This window comes from Glycine max, chromosome 15, assembly GCF_000004515.6.
Source record: "Glycine max cultivar Williams 82 chromosome 15, Glycine_max_v4.0, whole genome shotgun sequence".
Lineage (NCBI taxonomy): Eukaryota > Viridiplantae > Streptophyta > Magnoliopsida > Fabales > Fabaceae > Glycine > Glycine max.
In genome coordinates, this window is record NC_038251.2 from 15,598,422 (window position 1) to 15,617,059 (window position 18,638).

Consider the following 18,638-nt stretch of genomic DNA (forward strand, 5'->3'; position numbering starts at 1 on the left):
CCACCCAAGAGTCGTCTCAAATGTCACCCCTGTATTCGTACCCATATCAACGCTATTCTACAACGGTTGAATACGGCCTACAACGACGGTGGATGACCGTCGTAGATTCCAACATTGTGGAATGTCGAAACCTTCAACGACGGTGCAACAATGACTGTCTTAGAAGTCGCAGTTTTCAACGATCTTCCTAAAGCAACACCATCTTAGAGGTCGTAACTTTCTAAGACGTGTTGATCTCAACACCGTCTTAGAATGCTACCTTTCAAAGACGGTGTTGATGTAAGCACCGTCTTTGAATGTTGACCTTCTAAGACGTGCTGATGTTAGCATCGTCTTTGAATGCTGACCTTCTAAGACGTGCTGATGTAAGCACCGTCTTAGAAGGTGTACCTTTCAAAGATGTGCTTACATTAGCACCATTATTGAATAAAAAAAATAATTATTTTTATTTGTTCTGATTGATATGCCATAAAAAAAAATAAAAATATTAACAATTATTATCATAATGTATTTAATTCATTTAAATAATAATTGTATACATAAATTTGACTACTAATATGAGGAAAAAAAATGAAAAAAGTGAGTATTCAACCATGAAAGTGAAACGACAGGTTCTGACCTTACAGCAAGTAAAGCCCTATATCAGAAAGAGTGTCACCTGAAAAAACAATATACATATATAGAAGAGGCTCATATACAGTCTGAGGAAAAAAAAGAGAAATTAAAGTAAAATATAGGATTATGATAGGAATACAATTAAATTGACACAGACTTCCACTTCCATAAATATAAAATTTCAGTCTGCACAAGAGAATTTCTTTTTAAATTGAACTCATCTAACATTATTGAGGAACATTAGAATAACACAACCATTGAAATAAGATACAAGCTTACAGACAAAACATACTGCAGCAAAGTTTCTACAATCAAAAATTATAATGAAAGCTTTGTATGTGTATATATATATGAGCACAAGGATAATAAATAGATTGCAAAATGAGGATGAGAAAGCATATATGGCAGAACTTTGAGAGATCCAAGCAGGTATAATATGAACAAAGACCAAATAAAATAATAAATATAAAGAAGTTTGCTAGCAATGTCATTACTACAGCTATTATAAAGGGAAAGAAAAAAAGCTACAAAAAAAAAAACTGAAAGCAAAACAATAGATGAGGAATGAAAAAAAGAAATTCTCAAGAGAACCTACAACTCTAATTTTCTCTTCTTTATCTGCTATACAAGGCAAAATGGCTCCAAGAATGTCAGCATAATATGGAACAAGCTGGTCTCCACCAAGCTTGACAAACTCATTTATCTGTAAAAATGAGAACACAAACATTATTTAAATTTAAATAAAAAGCAAATGAATCACAAAACAGTAACTAATAATTTTTCTTTTTGATATAGAAAGAATTTTTAGCTTTGAAGAGATGCCAATACTAAGCATAAAGTATTATAAGAGCAAATGGTTTACTATCAAGTCAAAGAATTGCAGAGAAACAAATAATATAGACTTAAGATAATGGTGCACCTGAATTGATCACTTTCGGTCACAAGATCCTGAAATAAGGACACTGAAATATGACGGAATAAGTAATTGAATTCACACTGTGAAATTGACATATTCCAAGGAAATGTGAATAAAAACCAAAAGAAAACTATGAAGAATTGACATTACCTGAGGACCAGGATAGCCACCAACAGGCCAACCTAATTGCCATTTCACATTTGTTTGAAGTAAGGTGTACTCTTGTTATAACAAATTAAACACAAGAGATGTAGAAAAAGAATGAAAAATCTAATAAGATATATAATTAATAAATAAATAATATATGCACATTTTTTATACTTTTATCTCATTACAAATAATATATGATAAGTAATTTAATTAACTACCAACAAAGTCATATAAAGGATAATTTTTTATTGATAATGTAAATAATAGTTTATACATAGACTACGTCCAGTCAAGTCATACCACACTTCTTTTAGGAAATAAACTAGCTTAATGATTTTATAAAAGTATAACTAGTTAAAAATGTTACACCTTAAGTCATTCAAAAAATATTTTAAAGCCTAACAGATTATTTTATTATATAAATGTAAATGTTTATATAAACCTTTATGTTATTATTATTATTATTTTGAAGTCTGATTGCAAAATGAATTTTTAAATAAGTTATCGTGTATCTTATATTAGACCTTAAAGATAAGCTTATAAAACATAAGTTAGACTCATTTTTTATAAAAGGTTCATTTGTTTGTTTTTTTTAAAAAAAAACATACTAAAAATTAATAATTAAGCAGTTTTTCATGTGTTTGTCTAAATTATTTTTTTGTTAAGAAAACAGAAAATTGCTTTTTTAATAAACAAACTTTATCTACTTTTAGAAAAACATTTTAAAAACATTCTTAAAAAAATTACTTTAGACAAATTTGCCCAAAGTCTAACGTACCTATTTTTTCCCTAGTTCCCTGCCTTGAGTAGTAGTTATTTTATTTTTATAAGCCACACCTAAGTAAAAAAAATATATATTGTGAATTAAAAAGTCAGATTTATGCTTTAAAAGAAGTCTATAACAAGTAACAAGTCAGACTTAAAGGCCAAAATGGATGTTAAAAAAGATTAGGTTACGTCAAGCTTAAAAAGAAGTCTATAACAAATAACAAGTCAGGTTTATGTTTTCAATATTTTAAAATAAGATAGGTCTAATTATATAAAACTTTGTTTCCCAATCCATTTCCACTCTTATGTCTATTAAACTCTTATTTTATTTATTATAAAACTTTATTTATGTTTTACTCAAAATTCCAATCCTTTTTGTTTTATTCCTCAGACATTTGAAAGGAAAAAAAGAGATTGTGAAAAAGAAGTACCTTGTTGCAGCAAAGAAACCAAGGGTTATCATCATTTCCCACCCACTAATGTTGAGGATGCAAAAAAATATTCAAATATGCATTTATACTATGATTAAATAAATAGATTAATTTCATTATGAACAATCAGGGATATCATGTCCCTTATATCTTATTATGAAATTTAGAAGCAAAAGTAAAAGAACAAGATTACCATATGGCCAGAGCATTAATTGACACTTCAGCATTTTTCATGTTGCCTGCAAGAAGAATCAAAACAGTGTTGTACCAGATCTCAAGACTGTAAAAGGAACCATAGTTTATGTCAGGGCACTTAGTCATTATAAACAGAAGTTAGCCAATGTTTGGAATCCAATATGCTAAAAGTGTTGATGTCATTGCACCGTTGAGCCCAAACTTGAACTGAACAGTTAAAAGCCATGACAACAAAACATGAATTGAAATTGAAACTGCTGCAAGGTAGGCAATGATCTTGTTCTTGCTCTGTGATTGTAGGAACATTTGGCAGGTGAATGAGACAGAGAAAGCAAATATTATACCTATTGAAATTTTTTGGATTTCACATTTTAGATAACTAGCTAAAGAGAATTGGGTGAAGAGAGAATTAATGTTGTATTTGGATGGAGAATTTTAATATTTCAAGGAAATTAAAATACATAAAATTCGAATTGCTATGATTTAAATTTCATTCATTTTTGGGTGCTTTTGTTTGGATTGAGTAATTTAATTTCATCCAAAGGTAGAGAGACACTAACCAATGCACCATTTGCAAACCTGACTAGGACAGTCATTACAATGGCATAGGTTGCTAGTTCAGTTGACCCAATATGCCCAATGAAGGATTGGCTAACCACCATGATTCCAAACGTTGAAAACCTTGTGAATATGGTTGGGCCTGCTACCACCCACATCTTCTTGCTTTCTTCCCATGCCCTTTTCCTCAATGACTCTTCCTTTTCAACACTCTGTTTATAGCACAAATTTATTGTCAAATTTATATTAGATATACTTTTTAAAAAAAGAGATCCAAAAAACATCTTTCCAGCAACGCAAGGCTTTTGTGTTCAGATAATGTTGTCACAACTACAAGAGTAGAACAACATCTTTCCAGCAAGCATTTTAGTGAAGTGTTTCCAATCACTGCACATAAGTAATTGATTTGTTAACTGAACGAAGCAAACCAAACTTGGGACAAATCCTGTTGAAAGCTTGAGACTAACTATTTATCTTAAAATAAAACTATAATTAAGCACTAAGTAAGATTATCAAAAGTAATGCTCGACGTAGGTTCATTAAAACATACCTATCAATACTGAAAGGTTTGTCAATATGAAAGAGGCACAATAGTGATACTGATACAGTGGGAGGCATCTATTCCACATAAATGATGCCTTCTTCAGGATCTTCACCATCCCAATCATCGTCATCCTCATTTGGTGATGAATCCAACAGCTCCTTGTTTTGGCTCTTGTCATTCTTTAATTTATCTAATATAGCAATAACCTGAAAATATGAAGCGGTGAGGTGGAGCTAGGAAAGCAATGATACTCGCTGGAATCATAGCCGGAGCCGAAGGCTTCTTTGATGACCAACACCTTCATTTCACAAACCTCTGCTAGAGTCTCCGCCACCGCCGGCAGTGGAGATGGAGACGGAGAATCTCTTTGCGGCGGCGTGAAGTTTGTTAATGCGTCAGGGCCATGAAGACGAATTACGACATCGTAGTAAACCATAGCAGCTTCTTCGGCAATGCCATAGGTTCCCAACCAGAGATGCACTCATCTTGCCAGATTCCAAACCTCCGCCACCCATTTCCCCCACAGTCGCTGCCGGACGCCGCATAACTTCTTCTCAGAGGAGGGATCTATGATTTTCTTCCTCATCTCACATGAGGCATCTGAGGAAACCAAACGCCTCAACACAGCCAAATGCGGAACGCCAAACACACACATATGAGAAGAATGCAACGTAAAGGATGGATTAGGGATTTTGAAATTGTGTTAAGAGTGAAGGAGCGTCTGAGTGTGAGAAGAAAGAGAAAGAAAGAGTGACCAATCACAGAAGTCGAGGCGACGAAGCACGCTGTCCAATAAGAGAGAAAGTGAAAAGGTGTAAACGTTTAAAGACAGTTTTGTATAAAACCGCCTTTGTACATAACTCAATTACTACGGTTTTTTAATAACCGTACTTAAATTCAAAATTTTAATTTACATAATTACAATACTGCCACTATGTCATTTTCAAAGACGGGTCTATGCCGACCGTAGTTATTAATGCGTCGTAATTTATTATTATTGTAGTAGTGTCAGCATCATCATATCCACCCTTATAAGCTTCCCAACTACCATCGATAGCATCGTAATACTCCATGCCCAAAATTGGGAACCTAATCTAGATGAGTGTCTTGTCTATTTCCATCTCCGTCGAGACAAAGTCTAGAACCCACTCCCGCACCACCAGGTAGTTGTCAAACATCATCCAGGGGCCACCCGCCATAACCTCCTCTATAGCTTCACTTAAATCAAATTGTTCCATGAAGAAATCATGTCCTATGTCCATCACATCGTATACTCTTGTTAGCTTTCACACCCGTTTCAATCTCTCCTTCATGGTTAGGTAGCCAATAAACTTCCCCAAGAGCTTCACAATAACGGATTCCACCCACAGTGCCCTACGAATTTACACAACACTATCATCTAAAAAGCAGCAAGGTCGCAAGTGATTATCCTCTTCGAATTCAATCTTGAACAGATTCGGACCAATAAGATTGGTCTTCTCCATTCTTGGCACTAGAACTTTTTTATCCATTAGGAGAGATCCCTAAAAGACTTGGGTTTAGAATCACCACCCTTAAATTAGGTGGTTTTGGTGGGAAGGAGAAATGTCTCTCACCGGAAATCACCTTGTCGTCACTCGCCATAATTCTTTAATGTTTTTACTCTATCAAATACAAAATAGTATAGGACTAACAATGCTAAAAAATTTGTTTAGGAACTAAAACTAAAATTTTCAAAAGGTTTATGAAATAAAAATATAATTAATCCAAAAATTTACTAAAATAAAAGGATCTTACCAAATTATATTATTGTTCATGAGTTATTAATCTATTTATTTAATAGAGAATAAAGTAATCTAATTTAACAAAACTTGATTTCTTTATCCAAAATCATTTTGATGAATAAAATGTGATTTTATGATTACATTTTTCTCCACTAATAAATAAATATTGTTACAGTTTGACAATTTTTACCTATAAAAAAGTTAAGAAAACACCAAACTAAAAAACAAAGACAAGATAAAATTTACAACTAATCTAAAATATAAATATAATATATGAAGACTAATTTTTATTCTAATACTATTAGATGATATTTTGCATTAAAAAAACATGCTAGAAGGGAGGTTGAATAGTGTATTTGTTAATTTTTAAAATTAAAAAAAAAAATTCACAATAAAATACAAGGAACACACTAGAAGGAATATTGAATAGTGTGTTAATATAAACTTTGAAATCTTTTTCACAAGATGGAAATTTTCTTAAAGCGGTTTACAAGGGGTTTAAAAACAAAGCTCTTGAAAAAGCGTCCTACAACACCAAATACAATTTCACAAAAACCAAGTTGATTAGATAGCGTCCATTCACTTATAAATGATTTTCACAAAAAGGCTTTCAAAAGCTTGTGTTTTCAAGGTGCGAAAGAGATAACTTAAGAGAAAAACAAGTTATATAAGAAGGTAGAGTAAAACACAGAGTATAATTGTTCTCTTAATCTTGTAAGCTACATCCAATTCTCCTTCAAATCCTTGAAAAGTTATGCTAATCAATAACTCATTACAAACAATTATTTTATCCTGTAACTTTTAGCTACAACACGTATTTTTAAGGTCACTTTTGTCACACCTTTAATCTTCCCTAAGATTAAAGAACACTCAAGTATTTTTTGTCACTCTTAGTTTTTCAAACAACAAATTGAAATAAATACAAGATTCAAAAGTCTCAAAGAGAGAATAACAATGTAGCATGAGTACAACATAATAACTTCGTTATGCAACGGTTTGTTCTTTTATCTCAGTGTTTCATAGTCTAGAGATTTTAGTAGAGTTTTAGCACTTAGAGCATAATGATAGCTTTGTTATTGATTCCAGTTCCTTGGTCTTTTGTTTATAGGCTTCAATGGAATGTATTTTTGTGTGATCAATGGCTTCTCAAAAATATATGTTGTCATATAGGTGTCAACTTTTGTCACGTGCTAGCATGTAAAGGAGAGAAAAGGACAATATTATTGTCCTTTTTAGCAATACATGATATTTTGCTTCACTACTTGTGCTATAATGATTTTGTCGAGGATATCCTTTTCTATTGAGCAATTCTTGCACACACTTGAAATTCAAATGATTAAAATTCAAATCATACGAGGGAAACAAAAATATTTCATAATTTCTATAACATGTATGAACCTCGTAAATGTACAAAAGAAAAAACTTATCATTGGGCGTTAACCAACTTAGATATAAATATTTTGTGTAAGTTTGTTAGCTTCTATTGAACGTTCAAAAGAACACAATACTTTAAAGCTTGTTTAAACAAGGTTTGGACACTTGTTTTAGTTATAACATATTGGATGTTGAATTTAACTCTTAATAAAACAAGTATCAATTCCTTGGATGTTGAAAGAGTATATCAATTAAATCTTAAAGAATGATTTTGTTACCCAACAATGACTGGACATTGTTGTTCCTGTAACACTTAGTAAAATCCATTAGTCCATAAAAAATCTAATATAATTGTTATCATAAAAAATGATAGAATTTTAGGAACCTGACATCATCCAATGTATTAGGTTCTAACACACAAAGCTTTAGATAAAAAAAAGTTCGTAAGCATTTCGTCCAAAAAGAGCATGAGGGAAAAATAAAAGAACACTAGTTTTTATATTAGTTCACTCAAATTAAGTTACGTCCAGTTCTCCTTTAACCTTAGAAGGGTTCCACTAACCAAAATAATATTGCAAAATAAGTATTCTCAATATCACTCCTAACTACAACACACAATCTCAATCTGAGATTGAAAAAACCTGAGTATTCTTTAACACAGTCATTCCTAGGTTTCACAAAATACAAAGTGTTTGAAAAGATTACAATAATCTACTCACAATATGAGGATGTAGAAATTTAGCACAAATTAGGAATGAATTTGTAATGCAAAGGATGAAATATTTTGAACAAAAATTGTTTTGTCGAGAGAATTATATCATGGTGAAAAGTTTTCTCCAAAGTATTTTTAGGTCTATCTTCCTTTGATCTTCTTTTTTGAAATAACAGATATCACACTAAAAGAGGAGTTGAATAGAATGTTAGATAAATATGAAAACTTTTTTCACAAAAATAAGTTTTTCACATGAAGATATGCTAAAGCCAAGATATTGAAAGTATCGTCAAGTGAATGAAAAATAGTTTTGTTGAAAACAAAAGACTAACGTCCAATGCTTGATAAAATAGAATTTTCACAAAGGTTTTTCAAAAGCAGACTTGTGTAATGAAGTGTATCAAAATCAACACAAGAGAATACTAATAAAATAACTTTGGAGAGAAGTAAAAATACTTAGGTTTATACTGGTTCACTCAAACAGAGGTACTGATCAAGTATGTTGTGCAGACAATTCCAACATATTTGATGGGATGTTTCATGCTTCCTCGGTCTATTTGTAATGATATTGAAATCCTTATGACAAGATTTTTTGGGGGGAGGTGATATAGAGAGCCAAAAAATTCATTGGATGAGTTGGAAAAACTTGTCAAAAAATAAAAGGAGTGGAGGTTTGAGTTTCCGTTTCATTCATGATTTTAATCTAGCTCTTTTTGGGGAAACAGGGTTGAAGACTTGCAACTAAGCCAGATTATTTGATGGCTAGAGTGTTAAAGGCCAAATATTTCAAACACAAGCCATTCATGGATGCAGGAAAAGGATATAGGCCCAATTTTGGGTGGACTAGTATTACGAGGAGCAAAATGGGTGCCAAAATGGGTGCTAAAGGTAAGCTATTATTAGAGGATTGGTAATGTGGCAGACATCAATGTGTTGAATGACAAATGGATTCCATAATTGCCAATGGAAAAATCCCCACTATCGAGAGAAATCAAATTGAAGAAACTATAAAGGTTGGCGATATAATGTCATTAGTCAAAGTCCTGGAGTCATGCTATAATAGATCAACTCTTACTACTACAAAAAAAATTCTTTCAAAGATGGTTATATAAGACTATCCACGACGGTTTTCAACCGTCTTGGAATCCACCATCATGGAAAGTGTTGGAAAGTTAAGACTTTCCACAAAGGTTTTTGAACCGTCTTAAAATCTCAGTTTCTACACCAGTTTCTTTAGCAACCATCTTAGAATATGTTATTTTTTATTTAGAAAATGTTAAAGATGTGAGGATTTAAAGATGGTTTTTTGAAAAAGCGTATTAGAATATTTACTTTCTAAGATGGTTTTGCAGATAACCGCCTTAGAAAGTATATATTCTAAGATGATTTTTAAAATAGAATTTCAAAGCTATAAACCACAAACTCACAACCACCCTGAACGAGGCAACTAAAACACTCACTAGTTTTCGGTTTGTTTTTTTCTTCAGACGAATTAACTTCACTCTTTTTTTATTCCACACACCACTAATTTAATACCTCACGATAACCACCCAATAAAATAGAGGAACACAAATTACTCAACAAAAAATGAAGGTGTAAACGCTTAATATGATATGGAAAGAAAACATGCTTGGATCCTCCTTGAGTCCTTGTAAAAAATGTTTAAAAACAAAATTATGAGAAATACAAAGCTTAGTGTTCAAACATCCTTAGCATAAACTGCCTTCTTATTTTTACCCTACCAAACTAGAAGTAACACACAAATTTTAGTTTAAGGTTGTCAAGACTCAAAGATTGCAATCACATGGATTTCAAAACTCATCATCAGCTTTCTCTCATAGGTCCTTAGGGCCATTAATTTCCTACGCGTGAAAATTCATGTTTTAGGCCTAATGACAAGCTCTAGTAGATCATGTTGACTAATAAGGCCAACATGTAAAGTAAAATACCTTGTCTTTGATCACAGCTCCGTGAGGTATTTCCAGCTTCACAACAAGTTTTGCAAGAAACTTGTTTTTCCCTGTTAAGGCATCGAAAAGATAATGGTTGATAGATGTTAAAAAGCAAAATAATAAGATTTTCGATAAATCTTGACTCATAAAAAACATGAAGACAAAATAAATGACTAATAGTGAGAAAAAAAAATATGGAGCCAAGTTCTAAAAATGAACAAGGTTAGTTTGGAAATCAATAAATAATTGCATGGTTTCCTTTGTGAGTAGTTTTACTAGCAACAAACAAAAGCATTAGATAAATTTCAAAATCAACAAAAATATTTTTCAAAAGAACATTTCGACTCTATTTGGTTGAGAGTGAGCTTGACACAACATTAAGCCTAGTGTCTAGGTTATAGGTTCAAATCATGAAGAAAAAAAACTTTCTGCAAAGAATTCCGAGCTCCTACGGCACTATCATGCTTCATGCAACTTTCACTTAAATCATTACATGAGGAATTAAATATTCAAGAGAGAAATTCTACAACTAGTAATCATAGCAGTAACAATATGCATTTACCCAATCTCCTACCATAAGAATGAAAGGAAAAAATAAACAAAAAATCAGATATAAGTAAGGAATTAAATCCCAAACCTTAAGGATTACACCAGCTCCCAACCATACATCGCCTGCCACTTTTAGACCGTCAAGCTCAACAATACTGGGGATTGACTTGAATCGGCTCAAGAAGTTGCTAACTTGTGAAGGAGATTGGGAAAGTCAAACTCATATTCACCACCTAACACAAAGTTAATAGTAATATTACTCTTAACCTTCTTATATTCTGGCCCCAATTCAATGGAAGGATTTTTAGGATTTGCCCTAGCTTGGTTCCTAATAACCAATCCATCTTGTAAAGTGTAAAGGTACGACTGCACAACAAATAACTGATTGTGTTAACAAAATACAAATATCAACTTCGAAGCAAGTTCTCATGGCTTGAATAAGAAAATCTTATAACCTGGACAAAAAGTAAGTTTGAAGTTGCTTTCACGGGAAGGAAGCGAGATCGAGGCACATTAATTCCAATAGCTTTGTCAAAGAATTGTTAAAAGATACTAGTATCATGTTAAGAGCTCTAGAATAGAAGTTTCAACATTAACTACATATAAGCAATATCTTAATAAACATTCAGTACCCTTATTGCTACACCAGCTACAATTTCCAGTTGAAGAACTTTTACTCCAACAACTTCATAAAATTCACAAATTTTGTCAACAATATTCCAACTTAATGTTACAGTATAACAATTAACCCACAATATAATACACATGTCCAAGAAAAACAAAAAGGAAAAGATAGGTTATTTCTTATCAAATTATCAGTAAAAAATGTCCAATTTGCACCTCTGGATTGGGAATAATTTCCATCTTCAGAGCATCATCAGCTTCAACAAGACTTTTAATTGCTTCTAAGTTTACCCACCTGTAGATTATACATTGTCAATACCAAATGAGTATACAATTTAAAATAGTCAGGGCACTAACTAGCATAACTTACAAATTATTTGTGTTGAAAATTTTGAATTTCTTTATAGACTTAATTTCACTGACCTGAATAAAGACAAACACTGAATGATAATTTATAAATTCCGTAAGAACTTCTAATAAATAAAACTATGCTCCTAACTTCACCATGAATTATGAACAAATATGAACATATTATGATAAAAAAAAGTCTGACTTACTGCTACAAAGTGAGCATCAACTTGAAAAAGGTGAATTCATGTGTAAAAGAAAGGAGAATGAGGGGATAACTTCATTTTGTTTACAATACTACATCATTGTATAAACCTTACTATGATTATACTTCTTATGGTAGTTGTAATAATATATAAAACAATAGAAAATAGCAAAAACATGTTCTAACATTTAGCAAGTCATTACCTTCTTAGCCAAATGCACACATAGTTAATCATGATACTTTATAATCTACTAAACAAATGCATACAATTGGGTACACTTGGGAAAGGGGGAAGAGATCCATGAAACTGATGAAAGAATAAAGATAGATCTAGAAGCTTACATGTTCATCTGAGACTTGGGCAATTTCAAAGAGTTGCATCAAACAATCAAAGCTAAATGTCACTTACTTGCCAATTTCTTATAATCCTAAATGATCATACTTATATTTTCTTTTAAGGGTCAGAAACCAAAGAGGGAGGGAGGGAGTTGGATAATTATCAAACTTTGAATTCAAATTTTTTGTTTCCTTTTGGGAAAAAAATTGTGCATGGAATATATCCACATTAAAGAGACATTTGCTACAATCAGTGTACTGAATTAATCAGTTAAATCATGATTGAGAAGAAATAAAATTAGCAATTGTTACAAGCCTGAACCCTTCCTTTGTAAGAAATCACAGTGCCACCTTTCACGTCAGCCAATGTCTTGGGAGCGACCTACATTACAAGCACCCTAAACATCAATATGCAAGTCTAAAGCTAAAATGCATTTGTTTGAGAACAAAAGTCTTTCTTTACCTCCATACAATATTCATTCTTGTGCTCAATCAAATGATTTAAGATTTATAAATTAACCAATTAACGATATTGGTGACATTAGTGACCAACTTTCACAAATAAATAAACCATTAATACAATCAAAATAACAGAAAAAAGAATGAAAACTTAAAATAAGGATACTCAAGTCAACTACAACACCCAAGTTGTCTGAATTGACAAAAAACACATACTTCTTACCCTGTAAGAGAAAAAAAAGAAAAAGAAAAAACAGTAATGGTAATTACTCACCAAAGAAACAAAATAAGACAAAGCCCAACTAGAAATATATCAAGTTTTGGTGTCAACCCGTGATAATAGCACATCAAGCTTTCAACTATTCACTAATGATGGGAAGACGACTCCATGGCTAGGAGGGTACCTATGCATGAAGGAATAAATCATAAGCCAAACAAGGAAAACTATTACTATTAGCATAGACATGCTCAAGGTTTGTTAGGATTCAATTGCAAAATTGTAATGTCATTCACAAAATAATTTTCAAAAAGATTAACATGAATTCCTCTGGATAAGTTTCTTGAATTATTTGTCTTATCACAACACTTCACATCAGTGCTAAACTGCTAATTCAAAAAATAAATAAATAAGGTGCATAGTTCTAGTGAAACTAGTTACGTACAGTCATGCAATAATATAGCAGAGGCAAAATACAAATGAATTCATACCACCTATCCTTGCTTGTCTGCCCCTTGGATGGGAATGGAAAAATTTCATCAACAACCAATTGAGGATATTGACTCTGCTTACATTTGAGTCCATGCAACAAAATATCAAATAAAAAACTAAATCTCAAAGTCCAACAAATTAATAATATATTAGTGCAATAAATAGAGGTACAAACCTAGTTAAACGTATGAATCTCAATATTTGAGTTTTATATTTCTCAACAATCTACAAACAGTCAAATTTTTGAATTTTGATGAATTCAACCCATATGAGGAGACCATTAACTTCCCATTCACACTAATTACTTTGCCATTTGGTCCAATGAGAACCAAAGCATGAATGCCCTTTACATCGAAGATTCTTTGAAAGTCATGCCTTGTATGGTCCTCATATGGGACATCAAGCCATGTCATAGTACTTGTCTTGACATTGAATTCCTTGTTGGACAAGTGGTCTCAGATATCTTAAGAAGGGGGGGGGTTGAATTAAGATATCACAAACTATTTCCCCAATTAAAATTTTATTTCAATTTCTATTCAAGTTATAAATTCCCTTAAAAAACTTCTTAAATATTGATTCAAATAGAGCAATTTGAATATGAATATAAAACAATAATAAATAAAGGAGTTTAAGGGAAGAAAGATTGCAAACTCAGATTTATACTGGTTCGGTCACACCCTTGTGCCTACGTCCAGTCCCCAAGCAACCCGCTTGAGAGTTCCACTATCTTGTAAAAGCCTATTACAAGATCTGAACCACACAAGGACAACCCTTCCTTTGTGTTCAGATTTCTTTACAACAAGAGACCCTCGGTCTCTTAATCCTTTTTCAGAATAAAGAAGAAGAAAAGAAGCAATCTCTCTTGAAAGAGATAGATTGAACAATTTGAGTACTCAAATAATTCCTTATTGAATCACAAGTGTTTTGGCCAAGGAATTTTTAAGAGGATAAAACGATTTTGCTTTTTAAGAGGATAAGACCTTTTTGTTCTGAAAAACTCTTAGCAAATTCGTGTCTCAAGTCACATATATATAGGCCTTTGATAGCCATTCAAGAACCAAAGAAAAAGATGTGACTGTTGAGAATATTTTCTGAAAATCTCCTATGGTAATCGATTACAGTATATGTGTAATTGATTACAAGCTTTAAATTTTGAATTAAAATGTTCAATAACTGCTGGTAATCGATTACCATATATTTGTAATCGATTACACAGTGCAAATTTTGAATTCAAATTTTAATAGCTGTTGTAAATCAATTTTGGCCACTGGTAATCGATTACATCCTCTGGTAATCGATTACCAGAGAGTAAATCTCTTGAAAAAAAACTTTTTAACTTAAATTTCTTGGCCAAACCTTTTGCTACTTCAATTGGAATTCCCTTCCTACTTAATATACTCTTCCTAAGACTCTAGAAACTGTCTTGATCATCCATCTTGAATATCTTTGATTTCTTTGTCTTGAATAAAGCTTTGAGAAACATGTAACCCTTTGGCATCATCAAAACATTCAGCTTGATCCTTTGTCTACATTCCTCAAGGTCCCTATTTATTGAGATTAAAACAATCTCAAAGCAATCGTCTTTTACTGCCTTGAGATTGTTGTATGAATTTGTAAGTTGGACAATGAAGGCAAAACAAGGAAGAGACCAATAAGCACCAAAATACAGGCCTATGGTTTTACTAGTTAGTTCAGATTTGGGCACCTACAACAATAATACATGTCAATGTCATGTTTGTAACTACTACATAGTGAACCATAAATCCAAGCAAGGCATTAGGCATTAGGCTACTACATAGAGTAAAACTACCAGATTTTAGTAAAGAAAAATCTACCATTTTGTTCACCAGAATGCAGAATCAAGACAAACACAAATCAAAATTGAAACAAAATCAAGCTTCTAAAAAAACCCTAGAGTAATTAGAGGTGAAATGCACATGCAAGAAAGAAAGACAAACCCGCAAGAGAGAAATGAACTCGCGAGAGAGACGAAGAAGAGAAAGTCTAGGATCCCGATAAAAAGTTTGGGGATGTTATATTGTGAGTGAATAAGAGCGACAAAAAGAGTGTGCTCTAGGCTTTGCTTGTGTCCATCATGTTCTACAACGATCTCGCCACCGTGGAAGAGGTAGAAGACGACAAATTTGAAGGTGGAGGACGACAACAATGGTGCGAACTTCTCTGGTCTACTTCATAAGGGTCAACTTGATTCAAATTCTCAAACTCTTTAAATCTTAACTCAATGGAATTGGAAGCTGCTCACATTGTTGGTGGTGTCACTCCTCTCAACCTCTAGGAGGGAGATAAACATTGGAAGGGCTCGAAGAGAGTAAAGAGCACTAGGGAGAAAATGAGTATTTACATAAGCCCATTCAACGATGGTTTTAAATAAACCAATGTTGACCATCTCATTTCAACATCGGTTATATAAAAGCTGATGTTGAAAAGCTTTTTCCATGACGGTTTTTTGATAATCGATGTCGACAATTTGGATTTAATTTCAAAAATGCTACGGAGAACCATTGATGGTTTTTGTTGAACCAATGTTGATAGAGCGTCCTAGAAAGTATTTTTTGTAGTAGTCTCTTTTCCACGGAGACAACTTTGGCCATTAAAGCTATAAGCCTTTGGGTAACCAACTCGTCCGATTGCTTGATATGGAGGTTTGTGGAAAATGGGGAATATTTAGTCAAATCTGGGTATAAGTTGCTTGATGATAGAGCAAAGGCAAATGAAGCATTGTCGAGTTCAGCCAATGGCAAGGTCTGGAGCTTGATCTGGAACTCAAAAGCACTGCCCAAATGCAAAAATTTAGCTTGGAGAGCGGCGTCGAATATTTTGCCAATCGTGAGAAATCTGGGGATGAGGAGAATAATTAATGACCCCATATGCCTTTTGTGAGGAGAGTGTCTATCATGTTTTAGTTTGTTGAGTCTCCTCCAGTTTGCCTCTAGTTTGGGCCTTAGCATTATAATTGGCCAGTTTCACTCACTGGAAGATCTTACGCTGCAGTCTTGACAAATGCTAAGGAAATTTCGATCTCATATTTGATATCCATGTTGTGGACCATATGGTGGAGGAGAAATCAATTTATTTTTCAAGGTTAAAATCCATCAGTGTTTCATGAAGATGAGTTAGGTGCTTCCTAATCCCCCCAACCCAAAATCTAATCAGCAAAATCAAAATTTAGTGGGAGATGAAGGAATCTGGAAACCACCACCGAATGGATATGTGAAGGAAAATTTTGATGCTTCGCTGAGGAAAAAGGTTGGTACAAGCATTGGAGTCATTTACAGAGACAATGAAGGCCAGATTTTGGTAGCTGCATCTAAATTTTTTGACAAAGTGCAGTAGTCTCCAAAAGAAGTTAAAGCATTGGTGTTCAGGTGGGCTATACAAGTTGCGATGGATCTCTGTTTTCATCAGTTTTATTTTTGATACTGATTGTTTAGCTCTACTTCATTTGTGGAGATAGAAACAAGTTGCGGGGAGAAGTTATTTTCATGGAATTATGGATGATTACCATGTTTTGATGCCAAATGCTTCCCTGAGTGCTTTAACTTTTGTTATGAGAGAAGGAAATAAAGCTACCCATTCTCTGGCTTCTTTAGCTTTTGATGTTATTGAAGAGTACTGGGTAAAAGAGGTGCCTCATCAACTCGGCCTAATTATTCAGAATGACGTATCTAATTTTGTTTCTGATAATTAATAAAAACCTGGACTTTGTATAAAAAAAGACTCCTATTTTTTCACTATATAAGAATTTATTATTATTTATGATATTATGTTAATATCTTTGAAGGTGTTACAATTTATAATTGAATAAAAGTGTAAAAAAAATATACACTATTAATATATATATATATATATATATATATATATATATATATTTTGTTTATCTGTAAGCATTTTTATTGTGAAAATTATTTATATTCATTTATATATAAGATCATAATTAAATTTTTGGTTCCTTGTCTATATTTATTAAGTTATTTGGGTTAGTTTTTAATTTTTTTATTAGCCGGAAAATTTGTTTGATGGCTTAGTAAATAAATTGTTTTAATATTTTTTAAAATATTATTTGAAGAAACATTTTTTAAAATACTAATTTTTTTTTAATTTCGTTTTTATCCTTAAAATATGTATTAAATTTTTATTATCCTTTTTAAATTAAACATGAATTTATTTGTTTGTTTTTTCACTTATTCCTCCTGCACATTTTTTATATTATACTATATTATTTTAATTAGTGTACCATTTATGATATTTTTATTATTATTTTAACATCATACTTTATGAAATTTACAATAATAAACGTTAGATTTATGTTATTTTAATTTTATATTATTTTAAAAAAAATTATATTATATGATTTATTTTAACTGTTAATTAACATAAAAAGTATAATGTCTAATTAAGTGTATTGTTTTTTCTTTATTTCAAATTTGATTAAAAATATTTTAAAAATAGTAGAATACATAATATTGAAAAATGTAATAACTAAAACTAAAAATATAATGAAAATAATCTATCTAAAAAAACATTACAAGAGTTTAGTTTAATTAAAAACAAAACTATAATAAATCAAATATATTTTTTATTATAAAATAAAATTTAAAATTGTATAAAATTATTATATAAATATATTTATTTCTATCATTTTATATTTTTCAGTTATTTTAACAAATAATTTTTCCGAACACTTATAATTTAATAAGATAATTTGTCCGCTTTCAACATCAGCCAACTATTTAGTTACTTTTATCGAACATAGTCTTTATCTTTTTGTTTAGATTTAATTGATCATTTCTCTTTTAAAAAATTCAATATGATTCTTTATTTTTTAAATTTGGTTTGTTTTTGTCAATTTAGAATTAAGGTTGTTAATGATTTTAACATAATGGTTAAAAATCGCCTCAAAGTAATACTTATTGGCCTAGACATGTTTTGTTTTCCCATGCTTAATTAACAAAGTGATGATTTTTAGTTGTCACAATAATATTTATAAATTACAAAAAAATTTAAAATTCTTTAAGGATTAACATTTTATCTCATGATTCTATGAATCTTAAAATTGATTGAGATTGTTACTCTTCATGTATTTTTATGTTGTGAATTTTATAAAATCTAGTTTATTTTTATCTATGATTTGAGTTCACTTTTTTTACAATTGATGGAGAGATTCTGGTCACCTCTCTCATGCAATCAACATATTCAAAATTTGTTTCATTTTGATTAAGAATGAAAGAGAACAAACTGGGTAAGTTTTTGAGTTAGAAAAAACTATTTTTTTTGCATGAGTTTAACGTGACCTGCTCAATTCTTTCAATCTACGCATTCGTTTCTCATAAAAATTAGGATTTTTTGATCGGAATGCATTGATCTAGAATAACCCTCAATCAAATTTAAGATTCACTAAATCGTACAAGA

At 31.6% G+C, this 18,638-nt stretch overlaps 2 pseudogenes; both read right to left on the minus strand.

Annotated features, from left to right (window-relative positions):
• Positions 1–620: 620 nt before the first annotated feature.
• On the minus strand, positions 621–4,613 carry LOC112999582 (protein DETOXIFICATION 21-like; annotated as a pseudogene).
• A 5,248-nt stretch (positions 4,614–9,861) lies between these two features.
• On the minus strand, positions 9,862–13,621 carry LOC100808158 (UTP--glucose-1-phosphate uridylyltransferase-like; annotated as a pseudogene).
• Positions 13,622–18,638: the final 5,017 nt, after the last annotated feature.